The sequence below is a fragment of the Triticum aestivum genome, chromosome 5B (genome assembly GCF_018294505.1).
Source record: "Triticum aestivum cultivar Chinese Spring chromosome 5B, IWGSC CS RefSeq v2.1, whole genome shotgun sequence".
In the NCBI taxonomy this organism is placed as follows: domain Eukaryota; kingdom Viridiplantae; phylum Streptophyta; class Magnoliopsida; order Poales; family Poaceae; genus Triticum; species Triticum aestivum.
In genome coordinates, this window is record NC_057807.1 from 484,267,705 (window position 1) to 484,287,704 (window position 20,000).

Genomic DNA, 20,000 nt, shown 5'->3' on the forward strand with positions numbered 1-20,000 from the left:
ACAAGCTTTCAACTATCAGTTGTTAGTACAAACTCAATTGTAAACCGGAGTTTTCTTACAAACCGGCAAAATATGAGGGGAGCTATCATACTCAAGATTTGGGTTATCACCCTTACTACAAAAAGTTGGTAAACCAATGATGTGATTCAATGTCACAGGTATGATATATTTCATATTTGATTATTCTTAAGTGCAGCCTTGGTTATAAACTCGGGTTATATGTTGGACATTATGACCCGTCCGGCGGTAAACCGCTAGGACACTTTAAACTTGTTGTATGCAGAAACAGGTTGAATAAAGCATAATTATAAATCACCGGCATTTGTTAACCCGACCTGGCTTTGGACTACAAGTCGCCAGTATATATTTGGATTGCGCCATTGGAATCATGCGCTCATAAATTATTGGATTATATTATTCAAATCTTCAAATAGCCAACATGGCTGAATTTTATTATGGTTATCAATAACCAGTATTATGATTAAGGTTTTCAAAGTTGCTTTAGCGTAATGGCTATCATATTATCAATGGATATGATTTATTCTACAATTGAAGGAATAGTCATGAGTTGCTGCAGGATTACAACCCGGCACTTGGAGGCTACATTATTTAAGTTGAGATTACATCAAATATGCAAGTCTCATGTCACTGCAAGCATGCACCATGACACTTGGGGGCTAATGCAAAGCCATTCTTTGCTCATCTTATTGAAGACCCGACTCATCACATTGTAATGAGACGGCCTGTCGGGGATATACCCCGCGGTGTAAACCGGCCAGAAGTTAACCCGGCCAGACTTGGCGGTTTATTCGAGACCCCGCTGACACTTGGCGGTTCACCGGCGACCCGTTTGGACCTGGCGGTTCACGACTCATTGGTAATCCGGCAGGCGGGTGCGAGGAGCGACAAGACCTGGTGGCCCAACAGGCGGTTCATGAAGGCCGGTTTATACTATGGTGGGCCGGTTTAAGAGGAAAGGCATAAGGAATATTTGTCTTACAAGGAGTTAAGACCTGGACTTGTGTCCGGTTTGTATTAGAGATAGACTAGTCCTAATCCTAATAGGACTCCACATGTAACCCGCCCCTTCAACATATATAAGGAGGGGCAGGGCTCCCCAAAGGGGGGGAAGCTACAGGTAAGAAGCAAGAAACAATCTTAGGGCTAGACACAAAGAGGAGAGTCGGTTTACGGCGACTCCCTCGTGATGATAATGAGACCTAGCCTCAAATAGCATGTAGGGTTTTTACCGGATGATGTTTCCTGGGGCCCGAAGCTGTCTAAATCCCTGTCTTGTGTTGCATCTCTCGATCCCGATCAACCCCTTCAAGCTACCACATAGACGCGTTGGCCTCGCGACTAAGTCCTGACACTAAGGACATCTGCCGTGACAAATCCATGACAGTTGGCGCCCACTGTGGGGCCTGCGCACGATGGTGTTAAAAGTTCTTGGAGGGCACTTTTCTAGGGATCTGCAACTCGCCGGATAAAGAAGAATCGAATCTACTATGCGTGGAAGTCACTCAAGGCTGCGGTGTCTTTGCTATTCCGCCGAGCACCGCCACGGGTCTCTGAGACCGATTGGGTTTTCCGCTGCGACGATCATACTGCAGCAGTACACCGAGTCCGGTTTGAACTTGTACTACGCTGTATCAAATCTAAGCCGCCGTGTTCGATCCGCTGGGTTGCTTTGGCTGCTCTACATACAGCTATCCAAGTCTGAGGTGATCAAAGACAGCTAAACACGCGTCACCAGCATTACCTGTTGGTACAGCGGCGACCGAGACAGTTGCTTCAGCCCCGAAATTTCCGGATCGACCCTGCACACGGACAGGAATCAAAGGTCCAAGTGCTGATCAACACAAAGTTTTATGGATTCTCTAGCTCCTGCACGTCAACAGACATCAAATAGTACAACCATTGTACTCGTATGAAGTTCAAGGAAGGATTTAATAGCCAGCTCACACGCAGACCCAAGATGGATTAAAATCAAAGTCTAATGGGTTTTTTGCAACGGTCCAGCCATGCTATTGCCTGGCATGAGCGGCTAACCACCGCTGGTGGTTTCCTATCGCTCCTGTTATCCTGTCGTCCAAGGAAGGTTATGGAAAAACTATGCATCGGCTGCACGCGTAACAGTCGGAGTATATGCATGATCCGTCGAATTATTCATGCCAAAAAAACGAGGGGCCACGGGCCCAGGACCTGGCAGACACGGATCAGGGGTGGTCGAACCAACAACGACCAGAACAAGCACAGGGATAGGGGGATCGACTCGGACTCTGCAGGCTTCGCCGCCCCGCCTACACCACTAGGCTCCACCCACGCCGGTGCGCCTCCGAGCCACCTGCCCCCGTGATGAGCTGACCTGTTGACCAGCAGGCCTGGCACCATTTTCTGTTGCGGCCCTGCGGCGGGTCGTCGCAGCTGCTATGGCCTCGTGGAGAATCGCGCTTTGCTGTCATGGTTCGCCTCAGCTGGTTAACAAAGGGAAGCTTTGTTCGAGGGCCGTGCGTGCATCGTTTTGGACTTGTTTAAAAAGAAAAGGGAGAAGAAGGTCACATGGAGACCTCAGGCACTTGAGGACAAGAGAACCAATCAATTCTTTTGTTAAAAACAAAAGCGGCACTGTGCATTACCAAGCGCCAGCATCCGTATTCATCCGGCAAAAAATATCAGGTGTTATCTTTCCTATGTATCTTATAAGTACATGTTAATTCATCCGACAACAATTACTCTGGCTTGTAATATTTTTATGCAGGACGGCTGTTAAAAGAAAAAGGGGTGGTATTACACCACGGAGGCACGTTCGGCTGTGCCGCGTAGCTTCATGGACACGCGTATCGGCGTACGGTTTACATCAATGCGCCGGCCGACTTGCCCGTCCGCACCGTCTTACAACGCCGCGCCCGGCTCATCTGTCTGCTCCCACGGCCGACTCACTCGTGAGTGATTTCAACTTAACCTAGTGATCATCAACTTCATGGCGGATTATTTCTGGCCTCGCACATCAGGTGATATCCATTTTAAATATATTTTATTGGCACATATTATTTTTGTCAAAAAGCAGTTTATCTTTGCCTTGGTCTGCAATATTGTTGATGCAGGACAATTGTTCACTACATCAAAACGACACGATTAACTCGCCCGTCCGTGCCGGTTTACGACACCGGTGCCGATCTTCCCCGTCCGCACCAGTTTACAATGCCACGGCTGACTCATCTATCCGAGCTGCCTCTGATGTTGCGGTCATTTTTGTCGTCCATCTCTTGCGGCCTGGTCTACATCAGCATACCGGGCCGCACCTGTCTGCATGAGCTGTTTATTGAGTATGAGCAAGTCACATCTTGGGTAGCCCGGTTTTCTTTCAACAAAAAGGAGGCAAATTATCATATACTATCAACCGCCGTTTGCACTGGATGGCTCAATGGGCAGGCGCACAAGTCGCCGCCACTACAGTTTGGTTAACTTCAAATCGCCAGTTGGAAGGAACCATTGGCCGAGTTGCTGACACGGCTCATACGGGATCATTTATAACCCGCCGCAGTCACCTCAACCTTCTGTGGATTTACATCGTGCTATCAACACCAATGATATACAAGTTATGTCGGTTTATATCATGGTCAAATATGAAGAGTTTCAAGCCAACTCCTCGAGTCACCTTGAGACTCGGGGGCTACGATGACATGACTCAGCAAATCTTGCTAGTTTCAGCAAATTTAAGAACCCCAGGACGATGGAGGGAAAGATAACCCGGTCCAGGAGGCTACTGTTATTTGAAGGCCGTTAGAAAATTTCCGGCTTAGAAAGTATATGACAGTTATAAAATCCCGGCTCAATGAAGAAGATCCGGGTCATCAGAAAGGATTCCGGTTTAAATTCCAGCTCAAGGGAAGTCAGTCTCATTGAAGCTCTCAAATATCTGGTTTACAATCCGGTTCAAGGGAAATCTGTTCTCCCACAAAGCTCTGAAGCGCCCAAATCCAGTTTAACAATGTTTGGTTCAAAAAAGGAATTAACTTCTCGCAAGTTCGAGTTTAAAGACCGTTAGAAAATTTCCGGCTAAAAATGAAGATTCCGGTTTAAAATCTGGGTCAAGGGAAAGATGTCTCCCACAAAGCTTTGAAGCTCTCAATATCTGGTTCAAGATCTCGGTTCAAGAAGGATTTATCTCTTGCAAAAAAGTTAAAAATTACCGAAGAGGACCTGCTGCCTTGATGCGCGGTTCAAACATGGGTATCCTGCCTTATTGGCCTAACATATTATTGATCACATGGGTGCTTCTGCTTCATAAAGCGGGGTCTCTGTTCTTTTTTACATCATGCGTGGTTACACGGAGGTTCTGTCTTAAAGCGGCCTCCGGTTTACCTCCTGGGTTAGCTTTTCAAAGCACCATGTTATGTCACTTGGGGGCTTGGTCGTGTCCGAACCAATGCAACACCTCTTGATAGGCGAAAGCCACCAGATCACTTGGGGACATGGTCAAGTCTGAACCAGTCATGCCTCTTGATCGGCCTAAGGCCACAGAGTCACTTGGGGGCTTGGTCGAACCCGAACCATTGCCATGCCACTTGATCGGCATAATGCCACAGTTTCAGTTGGGGACCTAGATGACTTGAACCATAGCTACACCTATTGGGAGCTTGGTCGTGTCCGACCATGGTAACACCATCTGATCGGCTCAGTAAAGCCTCCTTTTTTGCAAATGGTTTTATCATTGCCTTTGCTTGAAATTTTCTTTAATAAATATTTCTTCTTTGTTGCGTTCTCAAATCGACAAAATTCGCAGACCGGTTCGGCTGTCAATTGACGGAACACGGTCAATTCTTAATCCGGAGACTATTTGCCCGGTTTGATTTTTTGATTTTATGTTACCATCTTATTATGAAGTAAACCGGCGTTCATTAACCCGGCTTGACTTTCAATTACAAGTTGTCAATACAGGATCAAGTTATAATCCGGAGACTATCAGCTCGGTCTGGTTTGACTACGAGTCGCCAGTATTATATATGGTTAAACCGGTGTTTATCACAACCCGGTACATTTTATCATCAACCGGCACAGTATGAAAGGAGTTATCGTTACTCAAGATTGGAGTTATCACTCTTACTACAAAAAGTTGGTAAAACCAGCAATGTGATTCAATATCACAGGTATGATATATTTCATATTTGATTATTCTTAAGTGAAACCTTGGTTATAAACCCAAGTTATATGTTGGGCATTATGACCCGTCCGGCGGTAAACCGCCAGGACACTTTAAACTTGTTGTATGCAGAAAAAAGTTGAATAAAGCTTGATTATAAATCACTGACGTTTATTAAACCGGCCTGGCTTTCGACTATGTGTCGCCAGTATGATGATGAATTATTCGGTGTTTGTTAAACCGGCCTGGCTTTAAGACGATAAGTCGCCAGTATATGATGAAAAATTATCCGGTGTTTATTAAGCCGGCCTGGCTTGGGACTATAAGTCGCCAGTATATATTTGGATTGCACCATTGGAATCATGCGCTTATAAATCATTGGGTTATATTATTTAAATAGCCAAACTTGGCTGAATTTTCATTATGATACTGAACGAATAAGGTTTTCATACCGGATTATATTATCTTGAATAGCCAACATGGCTGGATTTTATCATGGTTATTAATAACCGGTATTATTGAGGTTTATAAAGTCGCTTTAGCACAATGACTATCATATTATCAATAGATACGATTTTTTCTACAATTGAAGGAATAGTCCCGAGTTGCTGCAGGCTTACGGCCCGGAACTTCGGGGCTACATTATTTAAAGTTGCGATTACATCAAATATGCAAGTCTCATGTCGCTGCAAGCAGGCACCATGACACTTGGGGGCTAATGCAAAGTAATTTTTTGCTCATATTATTGAAGACCCGATTCATCACATTATAATGAGTCGACCCTTGGGGGCTACCAATTGCTCCTGTCAACAATTGAAGGTACAAAGCTTTTTATTCATTATATTGAAGGGTCCACTACTCAATTGGTACAACACAAGGCTCTTATCCTTGTGGACGTGGATTCAAGTCCCATGATGGGGGTTACATCATATGATGTTATTTTCATTAAAGTATATATCAAGTCCCAGCTCAATATTATCTTACTGAGTCGGCCCTTGGGGGCTACACATCATTGCTTAAATCTATATGATTATACTTACAAACTCCCTGCTTATTATTGCATAATGACCCAGCACTTGGGGGCTACATAATATGGAGTATTCAGTTTTTACTAAGTGACTGGGATGAACAACATGGATTTCTTCTTAAGTGGCAGTATTTATATTGAAACAAGTCTTAAGCCATCACTTTGTTCTACTCAAGACTTGGGGGCTACAGGTATTATATTATTATGGAAGAACTATTTTCAAATTCTCTGTTTTGAGCAAACCGGATTGACCTGGCGTCACCAACCATTACGACCTTGTGTCTGCAACCCGACGTCATGAATAAACATGAACTGGCGTTGGCAACAATCATGACCCGGAATTATCAGTTTTTATAACCCGGCAATTTTGGTAATATTAAACCGACAAGTTTTCCATCTTCAGACCGGCTGAACATCAGTTGAATATTTGAAGACCAATATTTTTGCCAAGTCAGAGCATTCAAGGCCGATTCAAGAGGATTCTTTATTTACAAAATATTTTCTACAAGCAAAATGGTTATTAAACTGGTCTATTGACTCAGATTTTTTAGAAGGAAGAAATGACAAGGATTTAAGGATGATCAGGTGCCGGTTTACAAGAATTCTTAACCCGGAGCACAACCTGCCAAATTTGTTCTGGTGTTTATTTTGCAGCATAAGTTTACCATGGATAAATCCAAGCTAAACTTGGGGGCTAATGTCGGGGATATACCCCACGGTGTAAACCGGTCGGAAGTTAACCCGGACGGACTTGGCGGTTTATTTGAAACCCCGCTGACACTTGGCGGTTCACCGGCGACCCGTTTGGACCTGGAAGTTCACAACTCATTGGTAATCCGGCAGGCGGGTGCGAGGAGCGACAAGACCTGGTGGCCCAACAAGCAGTTCATGAAGGCCGGTTCATACTATGGTGGGCCGGTTTAAGAGGAAAGGCATAAGGAATATTTGTCTTACAAGGAGTTAAGACCTGGACTTGTGTCCGGTTTGTATTAGAGATAGACTAGCCCTAATCCTAATAGGACTCCACATGTAACCCGCCCCTTCAACATATATAAGGAGGGGCAGGGCTCCCCAAAGGGGGGGAAGCTACAGGTAAGAAGCAAGAAACAATCTTAGGGCTAGACACAAAGAGGAGAGCCGGTTTACGGCGACTCCCTCGTGATGATAATGAGACCTAGCCTCAAACAGCATGTAGGGTTTTTACCGGATGATGTTTCCCGGGGCCTGAAGCTGTCTAAATCCCTGTCTTGTGTTGCGTCTCTCGATCCCGATCAACCCCTTCAAGCTACCACATAGACGCGTTGGCCTCGCGACTAAGTCCTGACACTAAGGACATCTGCCATGACAAATCCACGACACGGCCCTTGGGGGCTACCAATTGCTCCTGTCAACAATTCAAGGTACAAAGCTTTTTTATCCATTATATTAAAGGGTCCATTGCTCAGTTGGTAAAGCACAAGGCTCTTAACCTTGTGGACGTGGATTCAAGCCCTGTGAGGGGGGTTACATCATATGATGTTATTTTCATTGAAGTATATATCAAGTCCAGCTCAATATTATCTTACTAAGCCAGCCCTTGGGGGCTACACATCATTGCTCAAATCTACATGATTATACCTACAAAGTCCCTCCTCATTATTGCATAATGACCCGGCCCTTGGGGGCTACACTGGTTGAAGTTTTTATGAGCATAAGGCAATTTCAAGTCCCAGATTGCTGCAAGCATGACAACCCGGCACTTGGGGGCTACATACATGGAATATACAGTTTTTACTAGTGACTGGGATGAACAACATGGATTTCTTCAAAAAGTGGCAATATTGATATTAAAGCAAGTCTTAAGCCATCACTTTGTTCTGCTCAAGACTTGGGGGCTACAGGTATTATATTATTATTGAAGAACTATTTTCAAATTATTTGTTTTGAGCAAACCAGATTGACCCGGCGTCACCAATCATTACGACCTTGTGTCTGCAACCCGGCATTATCAATAATCATGAACCGGCGTTGGCAACAATCATGAACTGGCATTGGCAACAATCATGACCCAGAAGTATCAATTTTTATAACCTGACAATGGTGGTAATCATAAACCGGCAAGTTCTACATTTTCAAACCGGCCGAATATCAGTTGAATATTTGAAGACCAATATTTTTGTAAAGTCAGAGCATTGAAGGCTGATTCAAATGGATTCTTTATTTACAAAAGTTTCTTCTGCAAGCAAATTGATAATGAAGCTGGTATATTGACTCGGATTTTTCAGAAGGAAGAAATGACAAGGAATTAAGGATGATCAAGTGTCGGTTCAGAAAAATATTTAACCCGGAGCACAACCTATCAAGTTTGTTCTTCTGTTTATTTTACAGGATCATTTTAACATGGATAAATCCAAATTAAACTCGGGCTAATGTTGGGGATATACCTCGCGGTATAAACCGCCGGATGTATGACCCGATTAGAGTTTGGCGATTCGCCGGCGATCCACTTGGACCTGGCGGTTTAAGATTCATTGATAATCCGGCAGGCGGGTCAGAGGAGCGAGAAGACCCGGTGGCCCAACGGGCGGTTTATGGAAGGCCGGATCACGCTATGGTGGGCCTCGCGACTAAGTCCTGACACTAAGGACATCTGACGTGATAAGTCCATGAGAGAACCCAAGAAGCTTGCCGGATGGGACACCGAAGACGCAGTTCTCAGGGTTCAGCTTGAGGCTGATCTTGTGCAGGTTTGCAAACGTTTCTTCCAGATCTTGCACAAGTGTTGCCTTGTCCTTGGTTTTGACTACTATTTCATCCATATAAGCTTCCATATTTCTATGTAGCTGAGGATCAAAACCAATTTGGACTGCTCTTGCAAAGGTCGAGGCGACACTCTTCAACTCGAAGGCATCCGTAAAAAGTAGTACGTACCACGTGGGGTGATGGATACCGTCTTCTCTTCATCTTCTCCCATCATGAAAATCTGATGGTATCCCGAGTAGGTGTCGAGGAATGATAACAGGTCACACCTGTCCGTGGAGTCAACAATTTGGTCGATGCGCGGCAACGGGAAAGGGTCTTTTGGACAAGCCTTATAGATATCTGTGTAATTGATACACAGCCTCCACTTCCCATTTTCCTTTCGTACTACCACCGGATTGGCCAACCACGTCGGATGGAGTACCCCTCTTACCAAGCCTGACGCCTCCAGCTTTCTGATCTCCTCCGTGATGAACTCCTGCCTCTCTAGAGCTTGCTTCCTGAACTTGTGCTTGACGGGCCGCGCATGAGGACAGACAACAAGATGGTGCTCAATCACTTCCCAGGGAACGCTGGGAATGTTGGATGCCTGCTGTCGGTGTCAAAAACGGCAGATCTCGGGTAGGGGGTCCCGAACTATGCGTCTAAGGCTAATGGTAATAGGAGGTGGGGGACACGATATTTACCCAGGTTCGGGCCCTCTAGTTGGAGGTAATACCCTACTTCCTGCTTGATTGATCTGGATGATATGAGTATTACAAGAGTTGATCTTCCACGAGATCGTAGAGGCTAAACCTTAGAAGCTAGCCTATGATTATGATTGTTGTTATCCTACGGACTAAACCCTCCGGCTTATATAGACACGGAAGGGGCTAGGGTTACACAGAGTCGGTTACAGAGCAGGAGATCTACATATCCGAATTGCCAAGCTTGCCTTCCACGCAAAGGAGTGTCCCACCGGGAACGTGATTTCCTCACCGAAGAAACATAATATCAAACGGAGTCCAAACGGAATAAAACCTTCGGGAACGTTATTTCCTCACCGAACGTGATCCAGGAGACTTGGACCCTACTCCAAGAAGTTCCAGAGGAGGTCACGAGGGTGGAGGGCGCGCCCCCCCTGGGCGCGCCCCCCTGCCTCATGGGCCCCCTGGTGCTCCACCGACATACTACTTCCTCCTATATATACCTACGTACCCCTGTCAGATTATATACGGAGCCAAAAACCTAATTCCACCGCCACAACGTTCTGTATCCGTGATATCCCATCTCGGGGCCTGTTCCGGAGCTCTGCCGGAGAGGGCATCTACCACGGAGGGCTTCTACATCAACACCATAGCCTCTCTAATGAAGTGTGAGTAGTTTACTTCAGACCTTCGGGTCCATAGTTATTAGCTAGATGGCTTCTTCTCTCTTTTTCGATCTCAATACAATGTTCTCCCCCTCTCTTGTGGAGATCTATTCGATGTAATCTTCTTTTTATGGTGTGTTTGTTGAGACCGATGAATTGTGGGTTTATGATCCAGATTATCTATGAACAACATTTGATTCTTCTCTGAATTCTTTTATGTATGATTGAGTTATTTTTGCAAGTCCCTTCGAATTATCTGTTTGGTTTGGCCAACTAGATTGGTAGTTCTTGCAATGGGAGAAGTGTTTAGTGATACGTCTCCAACGTATCTATAATTTTTTATTGCTCCATGCTACTTTATCTATTGTTTTGGACTATAATGGGATTTATTTTCCACTTTTATATTATTTTTGGGACTAACCTATTAACCGGAGGCCCAGCCCAGAATTGCTATTTTTTTTGCCTATTTCAGTGTTTTGAAGAAACGGAATATCGAACGGAGTCCAAACGGAATGGAACCTTCAGAAACGTGACCTTCTCACCGAACGTGATCCAGGAGACTTGGACCCTACTCCAAGAAGTGCCAGAGGCGGTCACGAGAGTGGGGGGCGCGCCCTCCCCCCTGGGCGTGCCCCCCTGCCTCGTGGGCCCCCTGACGCTCCACCGACATACTCCTTCCTCCTATATATACCTACGTACCCCAACAGATCGGGGACGTAGCCAAAAACCTAATTCCACCGCCGCAACTTTCTGTATCCGCGAGATCCCATCTTGGGGCCTGTTCCGGAGCTGCGCCGGAGGGGGCATCTACCATGGAGGGCTTCTACATCATCACCATAGCCCCTCCGATGAAGTGTGAGTAGTTTACTTCAGACCTCCGGGTCCATAGTTAGTAGCTAGATGGCTTCTTCTCTCTTTTTGGATCTCAATACAATGTTCTCCCCCTCTCTCGTGGAGATCTATTTGATGTAATCTTCTTTTTGCGGTGTGTTTGTTGAGACCGATGAATTGTGGGTTTATGATCCAGCTTATCTATGGAAAATATTTGATTCTTCTCTGGATTCTTTTATGTATGATTGAGTTATCTTTGCAAGTCTCTTTGAATTATCTGTTTGGTTTGGCCAACTAGATTGGTAGTTCTTGCAATGGGAGAAGTGCTTAGCTTTGGTTCAATCTTGCGGTGTCCTTACCCAGTGACAGAAAGGGTTGCAAGGCATGTATTGTATTGTTGCCATCGAGGATAAAAAGATGGGGTATTTATCATATTGCATGAATTTATTCCTCTACATAATGTCATCTTGCTTAAGGTGTTACTCTGTTTTTAACTTAATACTCTAGATTCATGTTGGATAGCGGTCGATGAGTGGAGTAATAGTAGTAGATGCAGAATCGTTTCGGTCTATTTGTCACGGATGTGATGCCTATATACATGATCATTGCCTGGATAACCTCATAACTATGCTCAATTCTATCAATTGCTCAACAGTAATTTGTTCACCCACCGTAGAATACTTATACTCTTGAGAGAAGCCACTAGTGAAACCTATGGCCCCCGGGTCTATTCTCATCATATCAATCTCCATCACTTTATTTACTTGCTTTTGCTTTTACTTTTTACTTTGCATCTTTATACCAAAAATACCAAAAATATTATCTCTATCAGATCTCACCCTCGTAAGTGACCGTGAAGGGATTGACAACCCCTAAGCGTTGGTTGCGAGTAGCTATCGTTTTGTGCAGGTACAAGGGATTTGCGCATGGTCTCCTACTGGATTGATACCTTGGTTCTCAAAAACTAAGGGAAATACTTACGCTACTGTGCTGCATCATCCTCTCCTCTTCGTGGAAATCCAACGCAAGCTCGAGAAGTAGCAAGAAGAATTTCTGGCGCCGTTGCCAGGGAGGCTTACGCAAAAGTCAACATACCAAGTACCCATCACAATCCCTATCTCTCGCATTACATTATTTGCCATTTGCCTCTCGTTTTCCTCTCCCCCACTTCACCTTTGCTATTTTATTCGCCCTCTCTTTCCCAATCTCCTCCTCTTTTTCCCTTTGCCTTTAGTTTGCTCGTGTGTTAGTTTGCTTGTTCGTCCCGATGGCTCAAGATGCCACCAAATTGTGTGATTTCACCAATACCAATAATAATGATTTCCTTAGAACTCCGATTGCTCCTCTTGCCAATACCGAATCTTGTGAAATCAATACTGTTGTGTTGAATCTTGTTATGAAAGATCAATTCGACGGCCTTCCTAGCGAAGATGCCACTAATCATCTGAATGGCTTCGTTGATTTATGTGATATGCAAAAGAAAAAGGATGTCGATAATGATGTAGTTAAAATGAAGCTATTTCCTTTTTCGCTTAGAGATCGTGCTAAAGCGTGGTTTTCATCTTTGCCTAAAAATAGTATTGATTCTTGGAACAAGTGCAAAGATGCTTTTATCTCTAACTATTTTCCTCCCGCTAAGATTATCTCTCTTAGGAATGATATTATGAATTTTAAGCAACTTGATCATGAACATGTTGCACAAGCTTGGGAGAGAATGAAATTAATGCTATGAGAATTTCCATTGATGAGTGCAAAGATCATGAACATGTTGCACAATCAATGAGTCTCTCAAAGCTATGAGAATTTCCATTGATGAGTGCAAAGAAAGAACCGCTAGGGTGCATGCTTCTAAAGATGCCTTTATTAAAGTGTGTTCTTCTAATTCCTATGAAAATCAAGCTGAAGATATAAAAGTTATTGATACGTCCCCTATTAAATCTTTGTTTTGCAATATGAATCTTGATGAAACTGAATATGATCTTCCTTTACCTAGAAGGCGTTCTAAGAATTCGGAGTTTTTAGATCTTAATGATGAAATTGATAAAAGTGGGATTGAAAGAAATAGAAATCTAGTTGTTGCTAAACCCACTATATTGGATCTCAAGGAATTTAATTATGAAAATTGCTCTTTAATTGATTGTATTTCCTTGTTGCAATCCGTGCTAAATTCTTCTCATGCTTGTAGTCAAAATAAGGCCTTTACCGAACACATTGTTGATGCCTTGATGCAATCTTATGAAGAAAAGCTTGAGTGAAAAATTTCTATCCCTAGGAAACTCCATGATGAGTGGGAACCTACTATTAAAATTAAAAATAAAAATTATGAGTTTCATGCTTTGTGTGATTTGGGTGCTAGTGTCTCTACTATTCCCAAAACTTTGTGTGATTTGCTAGATTTCCGTGATTTTGATGATTGCTCCCTAAACTTGCATCTTGCGGATTCCACTATAAAAAAGCCTATGGGAAGAATTAATGATGTTCTTATTGTTGCAAATAGGAATTATGTGCCCGTAGATTTTATCGTTCTTGATATAGATTGCAATCCTTCATGTCCTATTATTCTTGGTAGACCTTTCCTTAGAACGATTGGTGCAATTATTGATATGAAGGAAGGAAATATTAGATTCCAATTCCCTTTAAAGAAAGGCATGGAACACTTTCCTAGAAATAAAATAAAATTAACATATGAATCTATCATGAGAGCCACTTATGGATTGCCTACCAAAGATGGCAATACCTAGATCTATCCTTGCTTTTATGCCTAGCTAGGGGCGTTAAACGATAGCGCTTGTTGGGAGGCAACCCAATTTTATTTTGTGTTTTTTGTTTTTCGTTATGTTTAGGAATAAATAATCCATCTAGCCTCTGTTTAGATGTGGTTTTATCTTTTAATTAGTGTTTGTGCCAAGTTGGACCTATTGGATCTTCTTGGATGATAGTTGATTTGATTCTGCTGAAAAACAGAAACTTTGCGCTCACGAGAAAAAAAATCAATAAATCACAGGAACGTGATTTTGCATTGATTCTTTTTGCTGCTAATAAATAAACAAATTTTACAGGTCGTCTAATTTTGGTAGAAGTTTTTCGGTTCCAAAAGTTTGCGTTAGTTACAGATTACTACAGACTTTTCTGTTTTTGACAGATTCTGTTTTGCGTGTGTTGTTTGCTTATTTTGATGAATCTATGTTTAGTAAAATAGTTTATGATCCATAGAGAAGTTGGAATACAGTAGGTTTAACACCAATATAAATAAATAATGAGTTCATTACAGTACCTTAAAGTAGTCTTTTGTTTTCTTTCTCTAACGGAGCTCACGAGATTTCTATTGAGTTTTGTGTTGTGAAGTTTTCAAGTTTTGGGTGAATTCTTTTGATGGATTATGGAACAAAGAGTGGCAAGAGCCTAAGCTTGGGGATGCCCTTGGCACCCCCAATAGAATACAAGGACACCAAAAAGTCAAAGCTTGGGGATGCCCCGGAAGGCATCCCCTCTTTCGTCCACTTCCATCGGTAATTTACATGGAGCTATATTTTTATTCACCAACATGATATGTGTTTTGCTTGGAGCGTCTTGTATTATTTGAGTCTTTGCTTGTTAGTTTACCACAGTCATCCTTTCTGTACACACTTTTTAGAGAGCCATATATGAATTTAAATTTGATAGAATATTCTATGTGCTTCACTTATATCTTTTGAGCTTGATAGTTGCTCATAGTGCTTCACTTATATCTTTTTGAGCGTGATAATTTTTGCTCTAGTGCTTCACTTAGATATTTTAGAGCATGGTGGTGGATTTGTTTTAAAGAAACTTGATCTCTCATGCTTCACTTAGATTATTTTGAGAGTAGTTAATAGCATGGTAATTTGCTTAATGTTAATATACTTGGTGTTCAAGATATGTGAGACTTTCTTTTGAGTGCGTTGAATACTAAGATAAGTTTGATGCTTGATAATTGTTTTGAGATATGGAGGTAATAATATAAAATTCATGCTAGTTGAGTAGTTGTGAATTTGAGAAATACTTGTGTTGAAGTTGGTAAATCCCGTAGCATGCACGTATGGTTAAAGTTGTGTAACAAATTTGAAGCATGAATTGTACCTGGCTTGTGCATCCTTATGAGTGGTGGTCGGGGACGAGCGATGGTCTTTTCCTACCAATCTACCCCCTAGGAGCATGCGCGTAGTACTTGATTTTTGATGACTTCTAAATTTTTGCAATAAGTATATGAGTTCTTTTGACTAATGTTGAGTCCATGTATTATATGCACTTTTACCTTTCCGCCATTGCTAGCCTCTTCGGTACCGTGTATTGCCCTTTCTCACATTGAGAGTTGGCGCACACTTCGCCGGTGCATCCAAACTCTGTGATACGATACGCTCTATCACACATAAACCCCCCTATATCTTCCTCAAAACAACAACCATACCTACCTATTATGGCATTTCCATAGCCATTCCGAGATATATTGCCATGAACTTTCCACCGTTCCGTTCATCATTATTATGACATACATTACTTTTGTCATATTGCCATTGCATGATCATGTAGTTGACATCGTATTGGTGGCAAAGCCACCATGCATTATTTTCCATACATGTCACTCTTGATTCATTGCACCATCCGAGTACACCGCCGGAGGCATTCATATAGAGTCATACCTTGTTCTAGTTTCGAGTTGTAATCCTCATTTGTAATCAATAGAAGTGTGATGATCATCATTATTAGAGCATTGCCCAAAAAAAGAGAAAGGCCAAAAAAAGGAAGGCCCAAAAAAAAGAAAAGAAAAGGGCAATGCTACTATCTCTTTTTCCACACTTGTGCTTCAAAGTAGCACCATGTTCTTCATGTAGTGAGTCTCATATTTTGTGCTTCAAAGTAGCACCTCGTTCTTCATGTAGTGAGTCTCATATATTGTGCTTCAAAGTAGAACCATGTTTTTCATATAGTGAGTCTCATAAGTTGTCTTTTTCATACTAGTGGGAATTTTTCATTATAGAACTTGGCTTGTATATTCCTACGATGGGCTTCCTCAAATGCCCTAGGTCTTCATGAGCAAGCAAGTTGGATGCACACCCACTAGTTTTCTTTTGTTGAGCATTCATAGCTCTAGTGCATCCGTTGCATGGTAATCCCTACTCCTCATGTTGACATCAATTGATGGGCATCTCCATAGCCTGTTGATTATCCTCGTCAATGTGAGACTTTCTCCTTTTTTGTCTTCTCCACACAATCCCCATCATCATATTCTATTCCACCCATAGAGCAATATCCATGGCTCACGCTCATGTATTGCGTGAAGGTTGAAAAAGTTTGAGATTATTTAAGTATGAAACAATTGCTTGGCTTGTCATCGGGGGTATAGAAGTTGGGAACATCTTTGTGTGACAAAAATGAAGCATAGCCTAACTATATGATTTTTTAGGGATGAACTTTCTTTGGCCATGTTATTTTGAGATGACATAATTATTTTGATTAGTGTGCTTGAAGTATTATTATTTTTATGTCAATATGAACTTTTGTCTTGAATCTTCCGGATCTGAATATTCATATCACAATTAAGAAGATTTACATTGAAATTATGCCAAAGTATCACTCCGCATGAAAAATTCTCTTTTTATCATTTACCTACTCGAGGACGAGCAGGAATTAAGCTTGGGGATGCCTGATACGTCTCCAACGTATCAATAATTTTTGATTGCTCCATGCTACTTTATCTATTGTTTTGGACTATAATGGGCTTTACTTTCCACTTTTATATTATTTTTTGGACTAACCTATTAACCGGAGGCCCAGCCCAGAATTGCTATTTTTTTGCCTATTTCAGTGTTTCGAAGAAAAGGAATATCAAACGAAGTCCAAACGGAATGAAACCTTCGGAAACGTGATCTTCTCACCGAACGTGATCCAGGAGACTTGGACCCTACTCCAAGAAGTGCCAAAGGCGGTCACAAGGGTGGGGGGGCGCGCCCTCCCCCCTGGGCGCGCCCCCTGCCTCGTGGGCCCCCTATATATACCTACGTACCCCCAACAGATCGGGGACGGAGACAAAAACCTAATTCCACCGCCACAACTTTCTGTATCCACGAGATCCCATCTTGGGGCCTGTTCCGGAGCTCCGCCGGAAGGGGCATCTACCATGGAGGGCTTCTACATCATCACCATAGCCCCTCCGATGAAGTGTGAGTAGTTTACTTCAGACCTTCGGGTCCATAGTTATTAGCTAGATGGCTTCTTCTCTCTTTTTGGATCTCAATACAATGTTCTCCCCATCTCTTGTGGAGATCTATTCGATGTAATCTTCTTTTTGCGGTGTGTTTGTTGAGACCGATGAATTGTGGGTTTATGATCCAGCTTATCTATGGAAAATATTTGATTCTTCTCTGAATTCTTTTATGTATGATTGAGTTATCTTTGCAAGTCTGTTCGAATTATCCGTTTGGTTTGGCCAACTAGATTGGTAGTTCTTGCAATGGGAGAAGTGCTTACCTTTGGGTTCAATCTTGCGGTGACCTTACCCAGTGACAGAAAGGGTTGCAAGGCATGTATTGTATTGTTGCCATCGAGGATAACAAGATGGTGTATTTATCATATTGCATCATGTCATCTTGCTTAAGGCATTACTCTGTTTTTAACTTAATACTCTAGATGCATGCTGGATAGCGGTCGATGAGTGGAGTAATAGTAGTAGATGCAGAATCATTTTGATCTACTTGTCTTGGACGTGATGCCTATATACATGATCATACCTAGATAATCTCAGAATTTTTCGCTTTTCTATCAATTTCTCAACAGTAATTTGTTCACCCACCGTAGAATACTTTCTATTCTCATCATATCAATCTCCACTACTTTATTTACTTGCTTTGTTTTTACTTTGCCTTTTACTTTTTACTTTGCATCTCTATATCAAAAATACCAAAAATATTATTTATCTTCTCTATCAGATCTCACCCTTGTAAGTAACCGTGAAGGGATTTACAACCCCTAATCTCGTTGGTTGCGAGTAGCTATCGTTTTGTGTAGGTATGAGGGACTTGTGCATGATCTCCTACTGGATTGATACCTTGGTTCTCAAAAACTGAGGGAAATACTTACGCTACTTTGCTGCATCATCCTCTCCTCTTCGGGGAAATCCAACGTAGTGCTCAAGAGGTAGCAATATCACGGCTGGGAGGCCCTTTTTGTTGCGGATGAAGTTCGGAGATCCGAAGTACGCCCCTCTAGATCAGTTATGGAGTGCTGCAGACGCGAATGCGGAATTGGCAAAGAGTGCTGCTGATGCGACTGAGTTTTACAAAGATCGGAAAGATCATGAGGTAGAAAGGTTGTTCTCGTCACCGTTCAGTGCCCCGACGCGTCCGCTGCCGTTGAATGAAAAGATGGCCGCATGGGACGAGCTCCATAGGTTGTCCGGGCTTGCTATGAGGTCCATCGTGGATCATCTTTGGCCGAACGGACCAAGGCCGGACAATTATTTTGGTTTGGTGCAACAATTCCCTGGTGTTGTGTCGCATATCGACGCTGTGAAGAGGTCAGCGTGCACAGAGGGTGCGCGGATGGCTCTTGCCCGTGTTAAAACATATTGGGCAGGGATGGAGGCCACCGCTGTTGCGACCCGGGGTCCGACGGGAGGCCTGTACCCGGCCGAGCACTATTTTGAAGAACTCCTGGAGGGCGCCCGTTTAATAGAGGCTCAGTGCTTGAAGAGTGCCATGTTCAAGTGACATGTATTGTAAAAATAATGATATTTTGATTATAAAGGTTGTGTTTATACTTGTGCCCGAAAGTATTGTTATGCCTCCTGTGCGGCCGTTTATGTATGTGTATAACCTAAAAGTTTGCAGTCGTCGGCTTCAGCCCCGACACATATAATGCGGGGGTGTTTGCAAAAGCGCGTAATCACACTTGATCCAACGTCTTGCTCCATTAAGGAGGTGATAGCGCGGCGAACTAGGCAATCAGACTATGTAGCTTTAACACTTTCACTTAGCCATAGGAGTTTGATGGTGGGGCTACTATATAGCCCCTGGTACTTCCGCGTTCATCCATATATGGTGCGCGTTCGTACATGACCGGGAAACCGATCCTTCGTTAATGCGGAGTCATCGAGTGGTTGACCAGTCTCGTGCTATATCACGATAGTCAGTTTTCGGCTTTCTCTACTGAGGCGCTCATCTAGATGAACCAGGCCACAATCACAGTAGTTCTCCTGGTGCCACCTTAGCCGATAGAGTGGAACGTAAGGTAGCAAAACACGGGAGCCGGGCAAACCCAACATTTGACCAAAGACATGATTCAGAGCTGATGCATATAAGGCCAAACTCGCGATGCCGAACACTCGCTCCCTAAGGTATTTAGACTTTACAACATATACTGGGCTGAGTAACGCCCTCGATAATGAGCCCTGAGTTTCCAGGTACATGCATTAGTCTGGCATGACAAAATGCCAATAACGCCAGTATCCCTCCCAATTGTGTTAAGTGTCCGGAGGGGAAGAAGCAACAAGAGACACTAAAAAAGGTTTACGCAGGGTCTTAATCTAAAAAGAAACCTTTGAGCGGGGCCCTGCTGCACGTCTGCACCTTTATCTCCGTTGTGCCATATCCTGGAAGGCTGTAGCATGATGATCATGTGAAAAAAGGAAAAACCCAGGTGAAACACTTCGTGTGAGGAATTGGTTATTCTGAACAGATCATGAAGATGCAATCTATTATTGTATTAATAGGTTCAAGACGAACTATGGGCTTTTTTACATGCGTGCAGCCCCTAGCGCCACCTATGGGGAGTATATGCATCGTCCCAAGCTTAGGTTTATCTGGGCTGTTACAACAGGTTTATCGGAATGGAGCGATGTCGAAGATTAATTCTTCACTTCTGAAGTTGTCGGGAGAACCGAGTACAACCTC